We start from the raw sequence: 25,290 nt of genomic DNA, 5'->3' as shown, positions 1-25,290 counted from the left end.
ATCTAGCACATGCTAGAATTATTTTTTAGCACGAACACATGCATATTTCCAAGAAAAACATTGCAAACCAAAAAAAATCTAACATAAGCTAGAGTTCCTTTTAGCACAAACACAAGCACGTTGACATTAAAAATATTGCAAGGCAATGGAAATGTAACACATTCTAATCTCCCTTTTATTGCATAAAAGAAGATTGCCAACAACAACATTGCATTGTAAAGTAAATCTAGTGCATGCTAAATTTCCTTCTAACACAAACACGAACACGTTGTCAATAAAAACATAGCAATAATAATATTTCCTAAGACATCTCCATGCTTATGAAAATTGACCTTGCTTTTTAGAGATAATGAGGTTTTAGTCCATACCTACATAGATTGTTGTTACAATATAAAAAATCTTAAACCCTCAAATTACTAGAAGGCCCTTCATATGGAATATGTGGTCTAAGAATGGGATATCGTACAAACATAAGGATGTTGCCAACAACAACATTGCATTGTGAAAAAAAACATTCTATATTACCCTCTATCACATACACAAGCACATTGCCAATAAAAACATTGCAAGGTGAAATAAATATATCATACGTTAAATTTCATTTTAGCATAAAGACAAACACATAACAACATTGTAGGGTGAAATAAATCTAGCATGTGTTAGAAATACGTTTAGCAAAAATACAAACATATTTCCAACGACAATATTGCAAAGAAAATTAAATGTAGCGGATGCTAGATTTATTTCTATTACAAGCACAAGCACATTTCCAATAACAACATTAGAAGGGGAAAGAAATTTAAGCATAAGATAAACCAAAAAAAACAAAAAAAACAAAACTTGTATCAACATTGGTAGATGAAAGAAATCTAACATGTGCTAGATTTATATCACAAACACAAATATGTTGTCAACAACAACATTACAACAGGGTAAAAGAAAATCTAGCACATGCTATATTTCTTTCTAGCACAAAGATAAGTAAAGAGCATTATTGTATGGCTAAAGAAACCTAATACATGTTGGATTTACTTCTAGAACAAACACAAGCATATTACCAATAACATCATTATAAGGAAAAAGGAATCTAGCACCCACAAGATTTTCTTCTAGCACAAACAAAAACATATTGCGAATAATAACATTGTAAGGTGAAAGAAATCTAATGTGTGTTATATTTCATTCTATCATAAACACAAGCACATAACAACATTGCAAGGTGTCAAAAATCTAGTATGTGCTAAATTTACTTCTATCACAAACACAAGTATATTGTCAACAACAACACTGCAAGAAACCTAGTGCATGCTAAATTTCCTTCTAGCATAGACAAAAACACATTGCAAAATAAAAACAATGCAAGGCATTTGATTTCCTTCTAACACAAATAATTATATTGTCAAAATTAATATTGCATTGTGAAAAAAATATAACACATACTAGATTTCCTTCTAGTACAAATTCACAAACATATTGCCAACAACAACATTACTAGACAAAACAAATCTACCCCATGCTAGATTTACTCCTATCAAAAACACAAGCATGTTGCAAATAGCAACATTACAAGGTGAAAGAAATATAATTCATGGTATATTTCCTTCTAATGCAAGCATAATCACATAACAACATTGTAGGGTGAGAAAAATTTAATCTGCGTTATATTTACTTCTAAAACAAACATATAAATATTTCCAATGATAACATTACATGACAAAACAAATCTAGCACAAGCTAGATTTCCTTTTAGCCCAAACAAAAACATGTTAGCAATAACAACATTGCAAGGTAAAAGAAAATCTAATGTGTTAGATTTCCTGTTGGCGCAAACACAAGCACATAACAACATTATAGAGTGAAAAATCTAGCAAGTGCTAAATTTATGTCTACCACAAATACAAGCACATTGAAACAACAACATTGTAGAGTAGAAGAAATCTAGCCTATGCTAAATCTTCTTCCAACACAAACACAAGCACATTTCAATTTGAAAGAAATCTAGTGCATGTTATATTTCCTTCTAGCACAACCACAAGCACATAACAACATTGTAGGACTAAAGAAGTCTAGTGCATGCTAGATTCATTTCTATCACAAACACAAGCAGATTGCAAGCTGAAGGAAACAAAACACATGCTAGATTCATTCTAGCACAAGCAACCATATTTCCAACAACATTGCATTGTGAAATAAATCTAGTGCATGCAAAATTTCCTTCTAGCCCAAAGATAAGCACATCACCAATAGCAACATTGCAAGGTGAAAGAAATCTAATGTGTTTTAGATTTCCTTCTAGTATAAATACAAGCAGACACAAACATTATAAGGTGAAAGAATTCTAGTGCATGCTAGATTTACTTCTAGCACAAACACAACCATGTTGACAACAACAACATTACAGGGCAAGGAAATCTAGCGCATGCTAGATTTCTTTCTAACACAAACACAAGCACATTACAGGATGAACGAAATCTAACCCGTGCTAGATTTCCTTCTAACACAAACACAAGAATATAACAACATTGTAGGGTTAAAGAAATATAACACACTAAATTTATTCTAGCACAAACTGAAACATATTGCCAGTAACAATATTGCAATAAAAGAAATCTAGCATGTGCTGAATTTCCTTCTAAGACAATCACATGCAAAATTCCAATAACAACATTGCAAGGTCAAAGAATTCTAGCATATTTCCTTCTAGCACAAACAACCAAATTTCCAACCACAACATTGCATTGTGAAAGAAATCTAGTGCATGCTAACTTTCCTTCTAGCTCAAACATAAGCACATAAAACAATGTAAGGTGAAAAAAATATAACATACGTTATATTTACTTTTAGCAAAAACACAAGCCTATTGCCAACAACAACATTATCAAGCAAAAGAAATCTAACACATGCTAGATTTCATTCTATCATAAACACAAGTGTATTGCTAACAACAACATTGTAAGATGAAAGAAATCTAACGAATGTTAGAATTCCTTTAGCACAAATAAGCACATAACAACTTTAACCCTTAGTAGCTCCCACACACATACTTTTATTTGCATGTCTCTTTTTTGACACCTAGCACCCCTCAAGTCATGTCATGGACTTTTTTTAGAAGCCAATGCACTTTTATCATAATGATTAAGTTATATGAAACCCGCTTTGTATGCACATGGGGTCTTACCCCCTCATACTCTTTTCATCTTATTTGGTCTACAGCGCTAATGCATTTATTGGTATGTCATGAAATATCATATTTGCAACACCGGACTTTTTAGCCTCAAAACATATAAAAGCATATGCCCACCAATACTTTGGTCCCAAAACATATACACATACATGCACTTTGCGTTTAACAACCGTTACCTTTCCCATTTATTATAAGCATTGTAAATTAATTTAAATAAAAATGTGTCGAGTTTAGGGACACATCCCAGAGTTAAGGAGGGAGGGAATTGTCTAGGATATTGATTGTTTGATAGCAGCCATGGAGGCTGACAAGTGTGCACAAGGGACATGTTGTAAAAATAGCAGCTAAGGATGAAGGCAAGAGTATGCCTTTGAGTAACTGAACACAAGGCAACAAGACCAATGGAAAGTTGGCCACGTAGCAAGGAACCAGTTTGTGACTAGGTGCACATAGGATTGTTGGCCGCCTGTGGTAACAACAGAAAATTCTAGGAGACAAGGGGGAACAACACATAATTTGGAGTGTCGAGAGGACACAGGCAAGAGAGGAGCAGCACAAAGGGTGGAGGTAGTGAGCTCCTAAGAGAAATTGAGAATAAATAGCAATCGTAGAGGACACTGTGTCGTAAATAGAAGAGGAGATCCTTCGAAGAAGCTTGGGGAAAGTTTGACAGAGGTCTAAATGGTGAACAAACAGCGTCGAGAGCCCTTGAAAATGTTGGGGAAAAACTTGTTGTGAAATCTACAGCATTGAGATTAAGTGATTTCTCTTCGATTGATAATTTCTTGTGAATGCTTTTTACTTCTTGGGTTAGTGTTATTATAGTGTTATTCTTCATCAAACAGTTACCAATGCATAAACCATAAAGAGATAAGAGACACATAATATAGGCTATCAAACAGGGCCAAAACCTCTCCCACTTCAGAGGAAAATCCAAACGAATTCTTCTTCTTATAGAGACTTCAATTAACGAATACGAAACCTAGACCCCTTGACCAAGAGCCCTGTAAGACCAATACACAAAGCTTCTGAGCTTGACCCTTTCCTTCCTTGAGTCAATGATGGTCAAACTGTTAATTCTTCTTTCCTTCTCAACTACTCCTTAGACTTCAATTTGTTGTTGTACTTAGCTTACTTTAGAAACCCTAGCACGTGTGAATCATTAGGATTGTAACGTTAATTTCCTTTGCTTTAGGTGAAGGCTACTTGTTTGTCAACTCGGCTTGAGATACATCCTTGCTTCTTCCCTAACTTAACCTTCCAATGGGACTACAATATTTCGGCTTCTTCTGCAACAAGGACAGTCCCTTTTCTTTGCATATGTGAGATCAAAGTGACCCAAAAACATATCCAAATGATACCATAGACTTCTCTCCCTTCTTCGCTAATGATTAGGCTTCCTTCTAAGTGAAATTCACATATCTTTATATCAGACTGAATCCTTCACCGAAATCTTGCCTTCTAGAATGAGGTCGAGCTGCCTATTTATAGTTGTTCCCCAGTCAATTAAGCTGACTTGAGAGAGGGTGAGCCAACATGTCCTTTTGTGAAGATTATTTATTCCATCTTGTAGCCGACTTGTAGGAGGTGCCTTTGCTTGATCTTGGAGGGCCTTCTTATACATGTAAAGACTCATACACAAATGTAACATGCCCAAGAAGGGTCCTTCATACATGACATTGACTCAATTTGACTTTTATGACTAGATAACAATACCTAAAGGTTCACAATGGGAACCTTAACTAAAATAAAATCCCTTGATCATAAAACCCATGATTCAAGTACTTACATAGATAATTTTATTTTCTTCTTTTCATAAAATCACAATTACGCATATCGTTATGAAGACCGAACCTAGTTACACTTTAAAACAAAACTGATTGAACATCACACAAGTTGGATTATCAATAGGATGCAGATAACCTGGGAGGGCATTTGAAAGTTTGGCTAAGGAGAGTAGCAGAGCTCACCCAAGATCTACGTAGACAATTCATGCATCCCTAGTGTGAGCGAAGAGTACGAGATGGAGTGCATAGTGACGAGGAATTCTAGCATTGTTGGAGGGAGCTACGCTATGAGAGTGCATTCCTAGAGATTTGCCTTGATGCAGTGATTGAACGAAGTCAAAAAACACAAAGTAGAAGAAGAAAGGAGTTGAGCACGATAGCTCATAAGAAGCTAATAAATAAGTTGCCTTGTTACACCATTGACATCTTTGAAGGTCCCTGTGCACAATCTGACTTTCGTGTCTCAGCTGATGGGTGGAGATAGTTGGACATCTGGAACCCCTGTTTCAACTGGTGGATTTGGTTTTAATCCTTTGAGCAAATCCCTCACTCATGCTCTGGAATTTGGCTCAAGGGTGATTGGAGTCTTGGATTGCAAGAAAGACCATAGTGTAGCCCAATCTAAGGTTGGGTGGAGTGCTGGAGTCTCGGACTCAGTTGTCGGTCCATACTTCAAGATAAGTATCTATCCCATTTAGCATATGCCATGAAATTTCATGTTATATAACCTATTGTTATGATCACTAAATGCTTGACCATGGTTTACTCGTGTTGGATTGAATTTAAGCTGATGGTTCATAGACTATTGATAAGAGTATGATGGGTTCCATGTATAATGCTGACTTACTAACCTGCCTAGAAATTATGCAACACCCCATATGGAAGGTTATTAGTGTTACGGTTGGATCACAAAAAGCAGACTCATGGTAGTAGGATCATAACATATATATACATTATTAATCTCTCCTCTATAGCAAGGCTGATCATGTACTCATGGGCTTGGAATTCCTTATATATCTATATATATATATATATATATATATATATATATATATATATATATATATATATATATATATATATATATATATATATATATATATCCCCCTGTGCAATAGTTACAACTTATAACCCTGTTAGCTTAAAGTTTGAAATATGCATATGCATTGATATGTGTGCAATTAAGGTGAACAAACTGTACTCCTTTCAGTACCAGGGTAGTGACCATAGCCCATAACTTGCAATGACTACCATGCTGAATTAGTTATAGGAAAATATATGTGTTTTTCCAATTAGACCTAGGCACATATGGCATGATGATGAGAGTCATGGGATATTATTCTCTGGCCGCCTTAGTCACTTTTATGTTAAGTGATTGGGAGTATTAAGACTCCTCCATTCATTATTTAAATCACTTAAATGATACTAGTAGATCTGAGTGACATTCTGTAAATTAGACCTGCTTATCCAACTAACTGTGCTATTATTTATTCTCGAGCACCTGAGGATGTGCTTCCTAACGGATAGGAATAATACCTTGTGAATTTTTGAAAGGCAGTCTCCCAGACAGGCCTGCTTCTACTTATTTTTTGGAGAGTGCATGTCATCTGATTGTTCTATACATCAAAACCCAATAGACAAACTCATTCCTATACCTCCTCAATCTTCTCCATTCCAACTAGGCTGAATGGTCCTCAATTCAGAGGCAAAGTACCAGTATTCTCTTCATGCAATCTCAAAACAACTCCGAGGGCCAACCTACCTTCATTGGATGAATGGAAGGTATTAGCACATCTATTTAGGGTGCATCTAGATGTGCATTTGTGGCTTCTTCAGCACAGGCGTACACCACAGTGATGATTCGGTTTTGTGCTTGTGCAGAGGTGAGACATGGCATTTTATGAACAATGCTGCTCAGTGTCCCTGGAACAGAGTTTAGATTGTTATCATCCTTGCTGGCATGTGAAGGTTTGTCAAACCTTGTATATTCTCATCATGTAGATGTATTGATTAAGTTAGTGAAATTGGCACCTCCCCATTGACATCTTTTCATTACCAAATTGCCAAATGCTATAAAAAAGGTTGACCAAGGTTGTAGTGTGTGAACTCCAGTGTTTTTGCTGAGGCAGAAGCCATGCTTCTTTCAAGTCAAATGTCTAGTGCTACAATTCTCAGGGTACTTCAGGACTTGAGCTCTCTTGCTTCCTCACTTAACAAGGCAAAGGATTATTAGTTAGTACCTTATGGAGATCATGATGAAAGTGTTATTATAATCAGGAGTCTTAAATTAGCCGCTGAACTTCTATGGTAACAACTGGGTCTCTGCATCAGTAAGATAGAAAAACTGGTCATCTTTATTGTCTATTGTACTTGTGTCTTCTGTTGCTAATGGAGTTTTACTCCCTCTAACACCAGGCACACAGAAGATCTTGCCATATATTGACGTATTTTTGTAATATGTGAAAAGTTGCAACCTCCTCAAATGACACCTACACAGCTAGAATACATCAGTGCTACCTCTAGTGAGATAAAATCAGCTGCAAGTTCATCTGATTCCTTAGTGCTCAAGATCCTGGCCCATTGATTACACATAATCGAAGGGAATATCCTTCACTTTGACAAGTGAAACAACCAGTAAAATCAAGGCAGCAATATCAAGATGAGTCCACACATGCTATATTATTAGATTGACATGGTAAACTGATATCTTGCTGCCTGTTCAAATTGCTGGGGCTACCTTTAGATTCTTTCTTTTTTATTGTACGGATTTTAAACTAAACACATACCCGACCCATTTCCTTGTAAGCATTACTAAGCATAGGATGATAATATGGGGCAATTTCCTGGGTCGGATTCCAGCTTAGCTATTGCCTCTGCTTTTGGGCATATGGAAAGTTAAGTGCATTATAGGGGAATTTGATTGCTTGTTTCTTTGTGTCAAGATATCTGCAAATGTCCTTGCTGACACTGTGACATCAATGTAAGAGAAGTCCTTATAATGAAATGGGTATTTATCTCAGGAGTTTATTCTTGCGCATTCTCACACTTTCAAAGCTTTCATATGTGCCAGAAATCATTGACAAGTACCTAGACTTGGAAGAAAACTCAAAGTTGCTATGTAGTGACCTAACCCAATTCCAATTCAAGAGGTACAGAACTTAATCAATAATAACACTCGAAGGGTTATGCTGCTGCTGAGCTCCATTTCATAGAAACAGAGATCTCAACGAGTTAAAACTCAATCCATGGACCATTGAAGAGTTAGATCCAGCATTCAGTATTGCAATGAGAATATATTAAATACACCAATCTTATCTATGCGTTCATAAGCAACATCCGACAAACACCTTTGGCATCTAGCCCTTAGTTTTTACTAGAGATGCCTGAAGCATCATTACATAAACAGAATGCAATCTTTTGGGAAGTCCATTCAAATGTGGAATCCAAGTTAAGCATTGATATTAGACCTTGCATGCACATTTCATGGATTGCTATAGTAGTGACATAAAAATGGACTAGGCCAGTTATATCATATATGTCAAAGATAGTAACTCGGAGTATGAAACTGCCATCTAATCTATAAACCTGACTAAATGGTCCAAACCTGAAACTGTGACCCTTCTTTGCAAATTGCATGTGCTACCAATTTACCATACTTAAAAGGCTTTAAATTCAATACGAGAGTAATCTTATGGAGGAGCTGTTGGGTTTGGAAAGTCACCACAGAACAAAGGCCATTAGGTTAATCTCCTGAAACAAGGTGTTAACATAGTCTTCCAAGAGGCACATTTTGCATCAGGAGGTTTGGAAAGTCACCACAGGACAAAGGCCAGTGGGTTAATCTCCTGAAACAAGGTGTTAACATAGTCTTCCGAGAGGCACATTTTGCATCAGGAGAAACCCTAGATTGATCTCTTTTTATGAGGAAGCAAAAACATGACAAATGTTTGGTTAGGTAGGAATACAGCTTGTTAATTTGGTCTAGCTTGAGTGATTAAAAGAGAAGGTTGTTAGGCTCTCTACCATTTCATGGATTGATATAGTGATGAGACAAAAGAGGCTCCCCCTTGAGACTTAACTGGGTCGTTCATAACAGTTGTGGTGTTGGTGCCTTAACTTAGCCAGAAAATGCCAAAACTCTAGTGATGCACAAAATTTATTACTGAATCGACCTCAGAATATGCCATAGTCACTGAATATGACATGCATGGCTGTACCAAGGAGGCCCTAAACTTTTGAACAATGGAACCTTACATTGGTATGGTCAACCTACATGGGGAGAAACAAAAGATTTTAATAAGATGCCAGCAAAACCTAGACACTGCTGTGTGAGATTATTGCTTGGTACCTGTAGATTGCACAACGACGTCTGTGGTTGAGCCAGCAAGAAGTGATCCCTTCAGGTGGATCTTACCAATAAAATATACGTAGCGGTCTCCAATCTCCGGGGTCTGTGAACCACATAGACATAAACCAAATGAAAAATAAATAAATTTACAACAACAAAAGAAAATCATAGGTCTAACCAGAATATATATATATATATATATATATATATATATATATATATATATACATATACATATATATATATATACACATGCGTCCCATTTCAATGGTGTACATTCCCAAAACTCATGTCCGTCTGTCCTAGTGTCAGTGTCATGTGTGACTTAGATTGAGCATAAACAAATATATGTGAGAAAGCAAAAGCATTTACTATGGAAGCCAAGTTAAGCATTGATATTAGACCTTGCATGCACATTTCATGGATTGCTGTAGTAGTGACATAAAAATGGACTAGGTCAGTTATATCATAATCACATATGTCAAAGGTAGTCTAACTCAAAGTATGAAACTGCTATCTAAGCTATAAACCTGACTAAATGGTCCAAACCTGAAACTGTGACCCTTCCTTGCAAATTGCACGTGCTACCAATTAATCATAGTTAAAAGGTTTTAGATTCAATACATGAGTAATCTTATGGAGGAGCTGTTGGGTTTGGAAAGTCACCACAGAAAAAAGGCCAATGGGTTAATCTCCTAAAACAAGGTGTTCACATAGTCTTCCGAGAGGTAAATTTTTCATCAGGAGAAACCCTAGACTGCCCTCCTTTTATGAGGAAGCAAAAACATGACAAATGTTTGGTTAGTTAGGAATACAGCTTGTCAATTTGGTCTAGCCTGAGTGATTAAAAGAGAAGGTTGTTAGGCTCTCCACCATTTCATGGATTCATATAGTGATGAGACAAAAGAGGCTCCCCCTTGAGACTTGACTAGGTCATTCATAACAGCTGTGGTGTTGGTGCCTTAGGTTAGCCAGAAAATGCCAAAACTCTATTGATGTACAAAATTTATTACTGAATCGACCTCAGAGTATGCCATAGTCACTGAATATGACATGCATGGCTGTACCAAGGAGGCCCTAAACTTTTGAACAATGGAACCTTACATTGGTATGGTTAACCTACATGGGGAGAAACGAAAGATTTTAATAAGATGCCAACAAAACCTCGACACTGCTGTGTGAGATTATTGCTTGGTACCTGCAGATTGCATAACGACCTCTGTGGTTAAGCCAACAAGAAGTGATCCCTTCAGGTGTATCTTCCCAGTACAAATATTCTGTGGACGTAGCCGTCACCGATCTTTGGGGTCTGTGAACCACATAGACATAAACCAAACGAAAAATAAATAAATAAATAAAAACAAAAAACTTCATAGGTCTAACCAACAAATATATATATATATATACACACACGTCCCATTTCAATGGTCTACATGCCCAAAACTCATGTCCGTCTGTTCCAGTGTTAGTGTCATGTGTGACTTAGATTGAGCATAAACAGATACATGTGAGAAAGCAAAAGCAACTACTAATTGCAGAGGAAATACAGGGTACACAAAAAAAGGTACAAAAAATTATATTTTACTAATTAACTAATTCAATTGAATTACTTCTTGTGCCCCACAATGATTGATTGAGGAACTTAGTATTTGGGAATCTTTGCTATATTATTCCTAAAACTGCGTTGGTTCATTTTACTGCATTAGTGATGGTTTATTGGTTGACTAGGGCACAATGACTAGTGTTATTTTCTAAAATTCAGTCATAAGCTGATGTTTTTCAATATTCTGTGTAACCCGATTCACCAAATTGAGATGAATGATTCTCATGGAGCGTTGGGTCCCACTCTTTAGGTGATAAGAACTTATTCTTATGTAAGCAATTCTCTACTTGTAAGGCTACGTGGGCTAGAAAGATAGCAAGAAAGTTTCATACCATCATATTTGTCATTTACTGGCGTTACCTTGACATCTTCTCATCCTTCCTGATAAATATGATGACATCATCTTCCCATCCTTACTATAAACATTATAATATCATCTTCTTATCCTTGCTGGAATTTACTTTGCCCAACTTGAGGTGTATTTTTTCAATGGCATGTTTTTCTAGTTTATTTCAAAATTTTGGAGACTTTCTTCATCCATTTCAAACAGTTCTAAAATATCTAGTTAATTCCTCTCAGTAATATCAAAATCGAAACAATCATTGAACTGACCGACAACAGAAATCAAAACTAAACAAAAAAAGAAAACAGAACTGGGCCACAAAACCAGTCAACCAAAAAATAGATAAAATATTCAACTTTTGGAAAAATTACAAATTCATGTGCATCCATATGAATCCAAGCCATCATACACAAATATGCAAAGTTTCTCATGTATGTAGCAAGCAAGGGTGCATATAACCAAAATAGCACCAAGTACAATCCATATATGAAACCAAAATACATCAACAAAGATGTTCTAAAACTCTCCAAATCAACCCAACAAATTCTCCAAATCAACCCAAGATACTCAACTCAAAATTTCCAAATTTCTGCAATGAATTGTGAGTCAAATGGAAGGTGGGGAGCTCTTTAAATAGCATTAGGGTGGGCCTCTGGTTAGGTTTTCATGTTCAACCTTTTTATATTTTATCGATTTTTTTTTTAAATATTCAAGTCGTCCCCATCACCAGCGATATGGATTTTTACAGAATGGAGTTGGACAGTTCTGTACAGAACCAGTTAGTTTTGACATTTATCACCAATTCCAATATGGAACCAGCCATTTACAGTGTGGAACATTCAATAGAACCAGTACGGACCCCTAACCGATTGGTTCAGGCTGGTTTCACCAAAAATAATCTAGGTCTGATAACATCGATTTCTCTGGCTAATGATTTTGTCTGGCTTCTGTCAGCATAACTTAGAACTTTTCATTTCCAAATTTTCAATACTAGGACTAAGAATTTAGAAAAAGGTTTTTCTAGTGTTGGTAAGATTGAAATAGTCCATGCATAGAAATCAAAACTACAGTTTTAAGTTTGTAGTACATTTCAACCAGCAATTCATGTCGCAAGGGTGTTGTTATAGGTTTACAGATTTCAAAAAGGATAAAAGTTATGTTACATAATCATAGCTTTGGTTTAGAGAACCTGAAACAATCACAGATTCTTTTATGACAGTTTTGCGGCATTTAAATTTCTGGATTTACGGATTGAAAGAGTCCAGGACCTATATAAGGCACTAAAACGATGAATCTCACATGATTAGTTGAACTAATGAGACCTGCTACGTCAAATTCTTAGCAAATAATTCATCTTAAAGATATCAATCAATGACTCGTTTATTTCTAAAACACAGTTCAACAAAATGACCATAAAAAAATTTATGGCTTCAACTCCTAAATTTTTATACACCTTTTGATTTTACTTCAAATATGTGAAGCATGTTGGCAATTTATGGCACGGAAACAGTGTTCCATGATTTCTATTCCAAGAGATGCATTTCTTGAACAAATTCTAGATCTCTTATTTTGCATTTATTAAAATAGCTCTCTAGCATAATTGTTCCTCTCCTTTCCTGACATAAAACTTTGACAAATAACCCAATAAAAAGCAAACAAGAATAAAGCCAAACCATAATGGATAAATTATTTCTCCAAGCATTTTGTATACCATGCAAATAGTAACAAATAACTGACATGTTAGGCGGCTACAATATGTTTCACATTGGGGCTTTCATTAACACTTCAAACACATGTAATGCTGCAATACAGTACTCTCAGAAAAACTCAAAACAATCCTACTCCACAAATCACCCAATATATTGGCTCTTACACGCTTAGGATATGATGCAATGACTGTCCTGTCACCTGGCTGGCACGTGCTAGCCTTGATTTCCCTAACTTCATGCCATGGGGAGTCTGTGAGCCCATAATGGCTAAATCAAACCTTGAATCCAACATTTCTATTGACAATTCTGCTCTGGTTACTGTTGATTCCAGTGTTGATGTAACTGTGTCTTGACAGAAATCCCTGAATGGTCAAAATGCCCTAGGAAGTTCATTTTGGAAGTCTTCCACAATGAAATGGATCTGATCTTGATGGAACTCCAATAGTCATTTAGCTTTCTGAATACAATTTTGTGTGTGCTGATTATCAGCAACAATCACTGCTTGGCCATTTCATGGACCACATTCCTTTGTGGATGATCTTCAAGGTATGGATGCAGGAGGTAGGGGAGTTTTAGATGGCTTTGGAAAACTACTGGTAGCTTGACCATGGGCTTCTTGTTTGTTTTATTCTTTGAATAAAGTTGTCTTTGATGAAAGTGTTTCCAGCAATCCTCAGTGCATATAAACACCTTAGTTGTCTTCTCCTGGTGGTATGAGAAACTCTCGGTGAAGAGAAACACACAGTTATGTCTTCTCCTGGTGTTTGCATCAAGTTCCCTGGGATAGCCATGCAATATTGGCATTTCCACAAACATATTTCTTATTCTCTCACTCACTTTAACGATCACAGGCCTGAGAAAGTTTACAACCCTCAGGGGCCATAAAAGCATGCCTGAAGTTTAACTTGTCCAAAGACCTTAAAGAATAAGTTCTGATTGGGGTTGGCAAAAAGATGTTTATATTAATACAACTTGTGAGGTACCTCTCTCCTTAGAGCCTATGGGAGGGAAAATTGCTTCCATCCAAATAAAATGTAAATGTTATCAAAGAATAAGGGAATCTATAAGACAATGCCTCCAGAATATCCTTTTCAATGAAGCACTTCAAGTCAGGGTGGCCACACTCAATGGTCATCTGAATATTGTCAAGATTCAAAGTGCCAAATGGACACAATTCCAGGGTGATCATCCACTGGCTTAAAACAGGCGATAGGCCTACAAAAGGATTTTTAATTTTTTAGGGGCCTTATATTCAAAAGAAGGCTTGAAGAAAATCTCCACTACCAAATCAACCAAGGGTAGGCTTACTTAAAAGATGAAATTGAGAAACAATATACTTCTCAGTTCTCCCTACAAAAGATTTTTCAATTGCAAATACTAAATGAGGAACGTCCATGCAACCCTGTCTTGGAGTTGTGTCACAAACTTTATGAAGCGCAAAGAATACTGTGTGACTAGTCTTTGACTTTGGGTAAGCTAGCTGCTACCCTCTCAAACATGAACAATGATGATGGTAAGCCCTAGGATTAGACAGATTCCAATGTGAATTCTATAATGCTACTTAGTACTTTGTCAATCCAGACATTTTCCAGAGGTTTACAAAGAATCCATCACAGAGAAATCATTGAGAACCAACTTAAACAAAGGCATTATCAAGTTTATACCCAATTTTGAAGATTCCAAAGTGACTATGAGCTAGAATCCTATCACTCTGTTGAATGTCTCATGTAATAGTCTTACCAAAGCTCAACACTCATAATCAAGCATATTCTCATGATTATTATCAAACCTGAGCAGACTTGTTTCACCAAAGGGCAATTTATCATCGATAATATTATTGCAGTCTGTGAGGGCATGGAGTGGCCTAGTCATTATGGCCATAACATCTTATTCATCAAAAAAACCAGCTTCGAAAAAAAAATTACAAGATAGTACGGTATCCCTTTATTCTACCTCTTGCATTTGAGCCAACTTAACTAAAGGCTACTAAAATACTAAGAAACCGGATTCGCTGAAAAGGGGCCACATGTCTGAATCTCGCGAATCGGACACGATTCGTTGGGGATTCGAATCCCAGAAGGGGACAAGTCGTGTCCTAACGGGACACGTCATGTCCTAACGGGACACGTACGAATCCCGTACGTGTCTTGTTAGGACACAACGTGTCCCAATTTTGGGATTCGAATCCCCAAAAATAAAACCCGCAGGCATAAAAAAGGCGTTGTTCTTTATGTTTTTTACCATTTCTCTCTTTCAGTTTTGCACACATTGAGCTATGGGCAAGGAGCTAAGGGTCTGCAGCAAGGAGCTAAGGGTGTGGAGCATTCGGCAAGGAGATTCAAGCACCAAGTAAGTGCATTTCATCTCTATTTTTTTGCATTTCTATTACAGCAGTTTGTATATGATTTTTTTTTACAAATTTGTGCATGTTTTGTTTATTTTTTTTACAGTATTCATAGATCAATCAAGGGCAGCAGTTAGGGGGCAAAGGAAGGGAAAGAATGTCTCCATTGGAGATGCCCCTCCTTCCCCAATATCATCAGTCTGCTGCAAGTAATGTTGAGGGAAGAGGAAGACCTAAAGACAACATTGAGAAATATCCCTTGTGGAAATATGTCACAAGAGAGGATGGGACAAGCACCAATGGGAAGGGAGGATGCAATGTGCAATGGAGATGCAATTTTTGCCACATTTCTTTCAAAAGCACATATTACCATGTGAAAGGCCATTTGTTGGCTTTACCAAGTTGTGTATTGGAGCTTGTAAAACTGTTCCTTTACAAAAGAGGAAAGAAATGGAAAAGGAGTTCACTGTTGTTATGGAAAATGTGGTTGCAAAATCAAGAAAAACCAAGAATGAAGACCCCCTTCCACTTTTGAGGAAAGGCACCACCAAATTTCCATTTGAGATTTATATTGGGGGACAAGCAACAAAAAAAAGAGAAATTACACTTGGTCCAATGGACAAGATTTTTCAAAAAGAGAAACGGGAAGAGCTTGATCTCACCATTGCCTTCTTTTTCTATCAAAACTTCATATCATTTAATGTTGCATGCTCACCTCTATTTATTGAGATGTGTCGAGCTCTAACTCACGGGTCTCCATCATGGTATGTGCCTCCTGGTTCAGAGAAGCTTAGAACCACATTGTTGACGAAGGCAAAAAAAGAGGTGCAAAAAATGCTTGAGCCTATTGTAACATCATGGCCAACATCTGGGGTTAGCATTGTTTCTGATGGATGGACAGATCCAACACGACACCCAATCATCAACTTCATGGTGTCTTCCCTGAATGGTCCAGTTTTCTTGAAAGCAGTGGATACACTTGGAGAATACAAGGATGCACAAATAAAGCCTTGATCAATTTGCAGACTTTATGTTCTTGTCCTTCCACTTCAAAACCTGGTGGTTGGGTCATATACACGTCCTCCTGTAAATCCCCGTTGAGAAAAGCACTTTTCACATCCATTTGATGAACTTTCCATCCTTTTTGAGCGGCCAATGCAAGTGTTAATCGGATGGTGTTCCATTTAGCTGTTGGAGCAAAGGTTTCTTCATAATCGATGCCTTCCTACTGCGCAAAACCTTTTGCGACAAGTCGTGCTTTATACTTGTCAAGTTCACCCTTCTGATTATACTTAATTTTGTAAACCCATTTGCATCCTATGGGTTTAACATTTGCTGGACATTCAACAAGTTTCCAAGTGTTGTTATCAATTACTGCTTTATATTGTTCAACCATAGCCTGTTGCCATTCTTTATGTTTTACTGCCTCTTTGTATGTGGAAGGTTCAGTAAAATCATTTGCTATCAAGGCAAAATTGCCTTCACTTCTATGTGCCCTTCTGGTGCCAGTTTTATTCTGTTCATCAGGCTTTACATCTTTCAAAAGTTGAACTGCCCATTTCGGAAGTTGATGCTCACTTGTTTGTGCTTCTGTAAAGTCCCCATCATTATAAAGAGGATTAATATAAACTGATGTACGTCATTCAGGTGAAGAATGTGGAGACTCACTGTCTGAAGAACTGCTGCTGCTTGGAGATGCGGATGAACTGCTAGAAGACCCAGATGATGTTGTTGATGTAGATGGACTGGATGACTCATCTTCAGAGGAAGGAAAATCAAGTTCATACCAATTTGGTGAAGTTGGTTGACTTTGCATTTTTCCATTTCTTTGACTTCCCTTAGTTTCTAATTTGTGAAGAAGATTTTCAATTTCTTCAGCACTCTTACTCTTTGTTTCATCAAAAATGACATCCCTGCTGACAATGAATTTTCCATTGGTCAAAAGACGATACCCTTTCTTCTCATCAGAATAGCCAATCATTGTGCATTTTAAACTTCTTGAGTCAAGCTTAGTTCGTTTTTCTTTCGGAACTAAGGCATAACACATTGACCCAAAAACTCTAAGATGTTTAACTTGAGGTTTGAAACCAAACCAAGCTTCATAAGGTGTGATTCCGTCTAAATAAGCAGTTGGAGATCTGTTTCTTAAGTAGACAGCTGTATGTATGGCTTCCGCCCAATATGTTGGACTTAACCTTTTGAAGGTTAACATGGATCTCGCCATTCCTAACAAAGTTCGATTCATTCTTTCGACTACTCCATTTTGCTGTGGAGTGTAAACATTAGTGAGATGTCGTCTTATGCCATTTTCACTGCAATAATTTTTGAATTCATTTGAAGTGAATTCTCCCCCATTATCCGTCTTGAGAGTACCTATCTTTTCTTTGACTTCATTTTCAACAAGTTGGCGAAAAATTTTAAACTTATCAAATGCTTCTGACTTGTTCTTCAAGAAGTAAACCCAAGTCATTCTGCTAAAATCATCAATGAATAGTAAGAAATATTTGCAACCACCAAATGAAGTTTGTAGTGGACCACAAACATCACTGTGAACTAGTTGTAGCCGCCTGTTTGCACGCCATGAACTTGTTGGAAAACTTTCTCGGTTCTGTTTGCCATAAATGCAAGCCTCACATTTTGCATTTTCCCTTTTGAATGTGGGAAGTCCTTTAACCATTCCTTGTGTCTGCAATTGAGAAAGACTCTCAAAATTCAAATGTCCATATCTTACATGCCATAGTCTGATAGGTGAAATACCTGTAGTCACTGCCCTTGCAAAATCAGAATGCCTTGGAATAACTGTCCCTTTCATCCGTAACAGTTTTCCATCTTCATAACCTGTCATAACTGTTTTCAAGTTCTGTTTCACTGAATTAATCTTCACTAAACCATCTTCCATAATCACCTGATGTCCTGCTTGTCGAATCGTGACTAAAGAGAGCAAATTTTTCTTGAAACTAGGTACATACCATACATTGGAAATCAATTTTTCTCCAATGTCAGGGAGAAAAACGTTTACGACTCCTTTTCCATAAGGAGTATGTTTTGTATCATCAGCAAGAAAAATTGAATTAAGTTGGTATTCTTGAAAATTCCAGAAAAAATCACGTCGACATGTCATGTGTTGAGTGGCCCCGGAATCCAAGATCCAGGCATCTTCATAGTCACTTCTAAGATGAGATGAAATTTGTGATGCTGGTGAGGAAGTAAACACACGAAGCTTGGAGATCCTGTCACAGGTATGGACCATGCCTCCAAAACAATTTCCATGAACCTTTCTTCCCTAACCAAAGCAGGTTGAATCTAAAGGGGATAAGACCCAAATATTATTCCTCTTCCAATTGTAAGAGAATAGGTTTGTGATCTGAGGCTAGCTTTGGGAGAATTTTTGAGGAGATCAGTCTTTTTCCTAGCAACAAACAGCTCTGTGCTAAGAAGCGATCTAGGCGAGCATAGATGTGTTCTGCCCCAACTCTATTGTTTGTCCAGGTGTAAAGACCTTTCTTCGGTTTGAAGTCAAGAAGATCCCAATGAAGTATCAACTCCTCTACTTGGAATCATTTGGTCCCTGCCACTATTGCCACCTCTCTTTTCTTTTGGATCAATGATGAGGTTGAGATCTCCAGCCACTATTATATTCTGAAGGGAGTAAATGTCTAAGAAATTAGACAAGGTTTGCCAACATTCTTTCTTCTCTCTAAGGTAGACTAGAACATCAAGGTTGAAGAGAGAGATGGAGAGCTTACTAGAGAGGTGCCAAAGTTCGGTGAATATCCAATGTTGGGTCTCAAAGGAGCTTTCTAGTTGATACTTGTCCTCCAACCACAATGTTGCTAGGCCACCAGAGGTACCTCTTGCACTAATGGCCTTTCCTGCATTTTTTCCCCATTTTAATTTGCTGATCTAAAGAAGGGTTTCCCCTTCAATCTTAGTCTCTTGGAGCATGAGGATCTCAAGAGTTTCTATTTTTAGAATATCTTTGATTGCTTTAGCTTTCGAAGGGTTCCCCAAGCCTCTGCAATTCCAAGAGACTAGTTTCATTATTTAGCGGGACTGGAGTGAGTTGATGCCCCCATAGAGGGCCTTGTTCTGGTGTTTCTCCCGATAGACATTTCAATGGTGGATTGGTTGCCTTACATTTTTTGCCTCTCGGCCTCTTCTTCCCTGGCTTCCTTATGAGATTTCCTTCTAACTCTTTTAGAGGTTCTCTCGAATGTCTCGTCTTCCGATGACCCAGAGGTTTCCGGGGGTTTTTCTTGTCATTTCTGCATATGTGGGTGAGGAGGAGGTTCCTAGTGGGGAGTCAAGTTGGGTTACTTCCATGTTCTTCTTTTCTACTTCGAGTGAGGGAACTTGTCGTTCAATCTCCTCTATCTCTATTTTTGGAATTTCAATTGAAGAGCTAAGGGTTTCGAATGGGTTTATTGTGGTTTTTGTCTTTAGTTGTTCTCCTCTTCCTTCCATTTGAGTCATTCCTGTTAAGGGAGTTCCAGACTCCATCGATACCTCTTTCCCTTTATTCCTGTTACTCACCTTGGCTTGGACTGCTTTTTGCACTTTGATCCATTTCTCTCCTTTCGACTTCTCTAGATCTTCCTCATTTTTTTTTGCAGTATCTTGCGAAATGCCCATATTCATGGAAATTTCTGCATTTGAATGGTAGTTGCTCGTAGTCTAACTCTTGGATATAAGACCAGTGTGCTATTGTTAACTTTATGGCTTCAGGTAACCCTATTTCCAAGTCAACTTCGACACATATTCTTGCACATGAATACTGATCGCTTCTCTCTGCTCTGTTTATGTATTTTCCCAGGGTGTTACCAATCGTTTCTAGTGACTTCGGGTTCCAGCAGTGCAGTGGAAGATGAGGGAGGTGCACCCACAATGGAACTGCTCATGGCACATCTTGTGTCGGATCGAAATCTGGTGACCATGAGTTTAGATACAGACCTTGAGGTCCCATGAAATATGGTCCATTCCTAAAGATGAGATTGCTGTCTTCTACTGAATAAAAAACAAAGACAAAAAAGCCCTTACCAACCAGGAAGATTCTGATGCCTTCCTTTACTAGTGATTTCCAGTTCCTATGTGCCCATGCCTCGACAACCTTGGGGGAAGGCCATAGCCTTGTAAATTGGCTGATGAGCCCTCTTTCAGCTGAGTTCAAAGCAGATCTGCAAGAATCTTCAACGGGCAGGGCGACTATGGGAATGTTGTCCAGTTTCTTTACAAACTTGCACTGAGTTTCCCTTGTTGGGCGTTTACTACTGTCGCTGATTAGCTTCCTGAACGCCAGGATCTCTGGTGGAGGAGGGGCCTCAGGGCTCCCTCCTAGGGCCATGGCGATGGAGGGAGTATTCAAGTCGCACCAGGGGCTGCTGCTGTGCGCATGAAAGAGACCTTTTTTAAAAAGTTCGCAATCATAATAACCAAAATTAATCGATTTCGTAGTTGTTGGATTCCTGTTTCCATGATTACTTTGTTAGGTTCCTATACCAATAAGAATCATAATTTTATGAGTTAGGTTTTAATTACTATCTTTTTTATATAATAAATTCATTTTTATTTCTCAATGAATAACCATGAGCACTCTTCGATCCTTAAAAAATACAACCTTTCAAACCCATTTCCTTTTTATCTTTCCTAAAAAACAATCCTGACTTAAATGACAATAAGCTTGAAAATAAAAAAATAAGAAATAAGAGTTAAAAAAAAAAACACATAATTTTACATTCTGTCACACCGTGACCCTAATATCTCCACAATTTGAGTAAAAGAAAGATAAAATCTATTTAAGAAAATTAGAGATTATAATGATTCCAAATTATTCCCTCCAAATTTACGAATTTGAATTATAGCCTCCAAATTTATGAAAAACATAGGTTGCCTCCAAATTTTCACAAATCATCACTGTGCAATCCGAATTAAACCATGTGCACAGTTTCAGATTTTTCCATAAATGAAATAGTCATAGCCTCTGTTGCCCTCCTGAACCGATTTCAAAATCATTATCTAGGTCAATCTTGCCCTATAGTGGGCACAATTTTTTCAGTTGAAGCGTCACCAACAAAAGTAGAGAAAGAGAACCAGAGTCTGCATTGTCAAAGACCGATATAGAAATGGGCACAAAGGCCAAAACTGGAGAAAAACTTGTGAAGTTTGCTATTTGGGGCTGTGTCGTCTTCAATCTCATTTTTCAAATTGGCAATACACGATTTTGTCTCAGATTGGTTGAGTTGAAGCGTTTCAGATTCTTTTCCTCTACATGTTACACAGTTCGGCATAGGTATCTTTTTCCTTTCAGTTTTATATTCTTGCCCAATAGTGGGCACAATTTTTCCAGTTGAAGCGTTACCAACAAAAGTAGAAAAAGAGAACTAGAGCCTGCATTGTCAAAGACCGATATAGAAATGGGCACAAAGGCGAAAACCGGAGAAAAACTTGTGAAGTTTGCTATTTGGGGCTGTGCCGTCTTCAATCTCATTTTTCAAATTGGCAATACACGATTTTGTCTCAGATTGGTCGAGTTGAAGCGTTTCATATTCTTTTCCTCTACATGTTTCACAGTTCAGCATAGGTATTTTTTCTTTCAGTTTTATATTTTATTATTTTCTTCTAATTTTGTTAAATTCAAAACATTTTGAATTTCCAAATGTGGTTCTGATTGCTTCTACGCATGTTTTAACTTAGTTACTACCTCTTTGCAATTCTGGGTTCCAAACACCAAAATACATTATTAACATGGTTTTGAAGATGCATGCAAAATAGGGTCCTATGCATTGAGGATGTAACCCACCCTAACCAAAGGTGGTTACCGTCCTAACCTTGAATCTCAATGTGTATATGGGTGACTTCACCTTCTCCAGCGATGCTGTGTGGGGGCAAGGTCATTTTTCAAGGTTTGCCTTCAGTGTGGGGCAAGGTCATTCTTTGGGAATTACATATTTGACTGCACACAATTCCGAAAGTCACCTCACATAAAGACAACCATACATGCACTACATGTAACCAAGAAATGCTTAAATGCATAACATGTTTTGGCCAGTCTTGGCCTCTGCCATCAACACTTTCATATTAATAAGCATAGTCACCACTGGATCTAATATGCCTATTGATGTGCCCCATCATATGTCAAAATATGCTCAATTCTTTAATTTGAACCTTTGTTGAAGGTTAACAAGAATCCAACTGACATATGGATAACTTGCAGCTTACTAAAAAAAGGATTTAGTACTCGGGATCTCCTTTCATCTAGACCAAGAGTTTACAGAGAATTATCAACTGCAGTCTCCATTTACATTTCAGCAAGTAGTATACCTATTTCTATGAACAAGATTGGTGTCGAAGGAAATAAACTAGTATCTCTTGAAACAACAATGTGAGTAATGATAACAAGAGTATGCATCTTCTACCTTATTTACGCTCTATATATCTTCATTACTTTTCAAGTTGACAGATCATGTAAATTGCGCACACCGAGATGGAACTATGCTCAATCTACTATGGCATCGATTAAATTTGGCTTATGATTTTTCTACAAAGTTAGGCTTATGATCATTTTTAACCAGGTGCAAGTTCAAGCCCCCAAACTTGGCCGAAATTTGAAACAATCTATAACATATTCCAGTCATGTCAAAGAGTTTGCTCCAAGTTCTGTGTTCCACAAGTATGCTCCACATTCTGTAAGTATAATCCAAGCATAGTAATCTAAGACCAATATGATGACCTAAAGACAATAATGAGATCCAAAATGAAGATCCAAGTTCCTTGGATGAATCTCGAAGTTCTGTTTACTAGAACATTGTCTACAAAATGATCGTGAGATGGAGTTCGAAGTGTACCCTAAGATGGAGTGAATCTGAGGTTCTTCTGTGAGGTTTGGCCTAAGACATTTTCATGATCCAAAGTTGCTAAGAATTTTTGAAAGAGCCAAGGATGATCTGGAGTCTTGATTTGAAGTAATCTCAAGTCTTGACTTGGAGTATTGATCTGCTTTGAATTTTAGGTTTGGTGTATTTTCTAGGGTTTTTGGACAGAACCATAGAGTAATCTATCCCTTGTGTAAAAGTGCATTTAGGGTTTTGACTTTTTGATTTATAGGGTTTGCAAATTTAGAAAGGCTTGATAAGAGAATGCCTAGGGTTTTGGACAAAACCCTATGATGAGATGCTCCCGCTAAAAGAAGAAACCCTAGGTCATGATAATGATGTCTAGAGCAAGAATGTTGATCTATTGGATAACTGCGAAAATATAAGATCAAGAGGGAGTTGTTACTCATCATAAAAGATACGAACTCTATCTCTCTTCCTTTAATATTATTGATTTCTCTAGTAATCTAGTCTCATTTTATTTTCATTGCTTGATTGTAACTATTCTTCCGTGACCTCCTAGAGAGGATTGCAAGAACATGTTGAAGGTTGTCTAAGGTTGGAAGAAGTTTCTAACAAGTCCTGGATTCAAAGGGAGCTTTGAATCTTGAAAGGGTTGTGAATGTAGAAGGAGATTTGAATCTAGAAAGAACTATGAATTTAAAAGAAGCTTTGATTCAGAGGGAGTAGTTTAATTCTTATGTATTTAAGTATTATTTTTAAATTATATTTAATGGCTAAAGCTGTGATAGGCCTTTGACAAGCCTTTGTCCTGGATGAAGTACATGTACTTCAGGGACAAGCTTGGACACATTAAGGTAAGTTCTCACAGAAAGAGGGAGCATTAATGAGATAACAATAGGGGTAGAAGTTTGTCCCAGACTATTGTTGAAATCATCATTCTCCTAATTTAGAAAGTATGGTCTTTAAGGCCTAGTTACTCAGAAGAGTACGTACCTTTCTATGATTGGAACAACCACTCTATAAGAGTGAGTGCCTCTATCAAGCTCGTTTACTTGTTGAGTGAGCCTTTTGAGACCTTTTGCCAAGATAATGTCAACCCTGTGATGTGAGGATTTGTTAGGGTTTTGACCCTGTGGTGTGAGGAGTTAAATATGCTCTAGGGTTTGGCCAGCCCTGTGTAGTTGGAACTTGGAACACAAATGTTCTTGGAGTTTTGACCTTGGTGATGGAAAACCTATACTAGTTTGTATACGATGTGGTTGAGGCACTGATCAGATCATGGTGACTAGTTGTTGTACCTTAGGCTAGGTAGCTTGTATGATGGTACATAAAGTTGTGGTACCTTAGGTTGAATAGGCTGTATGATGGTACATAGGGTTGGTACCTTAGCAGTAGCCTAGATGGTACCTAGATCCCTATAAGATGTTGGGTTGGTACCTTGGCAGTAGCCCAGATGGTACCTAGATCCTTGAAAGATGTTGGGTATGTACCTTTGCAGTAGCCTAGATGGTACCTAGATCCTTGAAAAATGTTGGGTCGATAACTTGGCAGTAGCCTGGATGGTATCTAGATCCGTGAAATAATATGTGTTGGTTTAATGCCTTGGTAATCACCTAGATGGTACCTAGACCTATAGATCAACATGTATTTTGGATTGGTGTCTCAACAAGAGCCTAGATAACACCTAGAGTCTTGGAGAAGCATGTCTGTTGGGTTGGACTCATGGCTGTGAAGAAAGAGTAATTATCATTGTGAACTTGGTTGAAGAAATTTTTGGAGGCAACTCTGATGAGCAAGTTCCTCCCAGTATCATGCTCAAATCTTTCTACAGTGAGCTTGTTTGGTATTAGGCCTAAGACGAGGCCTTTGGAGTTTCACCTAGACTATGTATGGAGACTAGTTGTTTGATAGTACCTTATTCTTAAAGAAAGATTTTAACAGAGAAAATCTGGATAGTCATTATGAATACCGCCCTAGCTAAGAGGGAGTGTTGATGTAGTACAACCGTTCATAGTCCCGAAGATTCCTACTCTCATAAGGTATGGGATGACCACTCTGCATCAACACTGCCCCAATGCCCTCACCTGATGTGTCACACTCCAGTATAAAGGGTTGGGAAAATTTTTGTAATGCAAAGACT

This window comes from Pinus tabuliformis, chromosome 6, assembly GCF_031772625.1.
Source record: "Pinus tabuliformis cultivar Carrire ecotype Pingquan chromosome 6, CPIR1, whole genome shotgun sequence".
Lineage (NCBI taxonomy): Eukaryota > Viridiplantae > Streptophyta > Pinopsida > Pinales > Pinaceae > Pinus > Pinus tabuliformis.
This window is presented reverse-complemented; position numbering follows the sequence as displayed.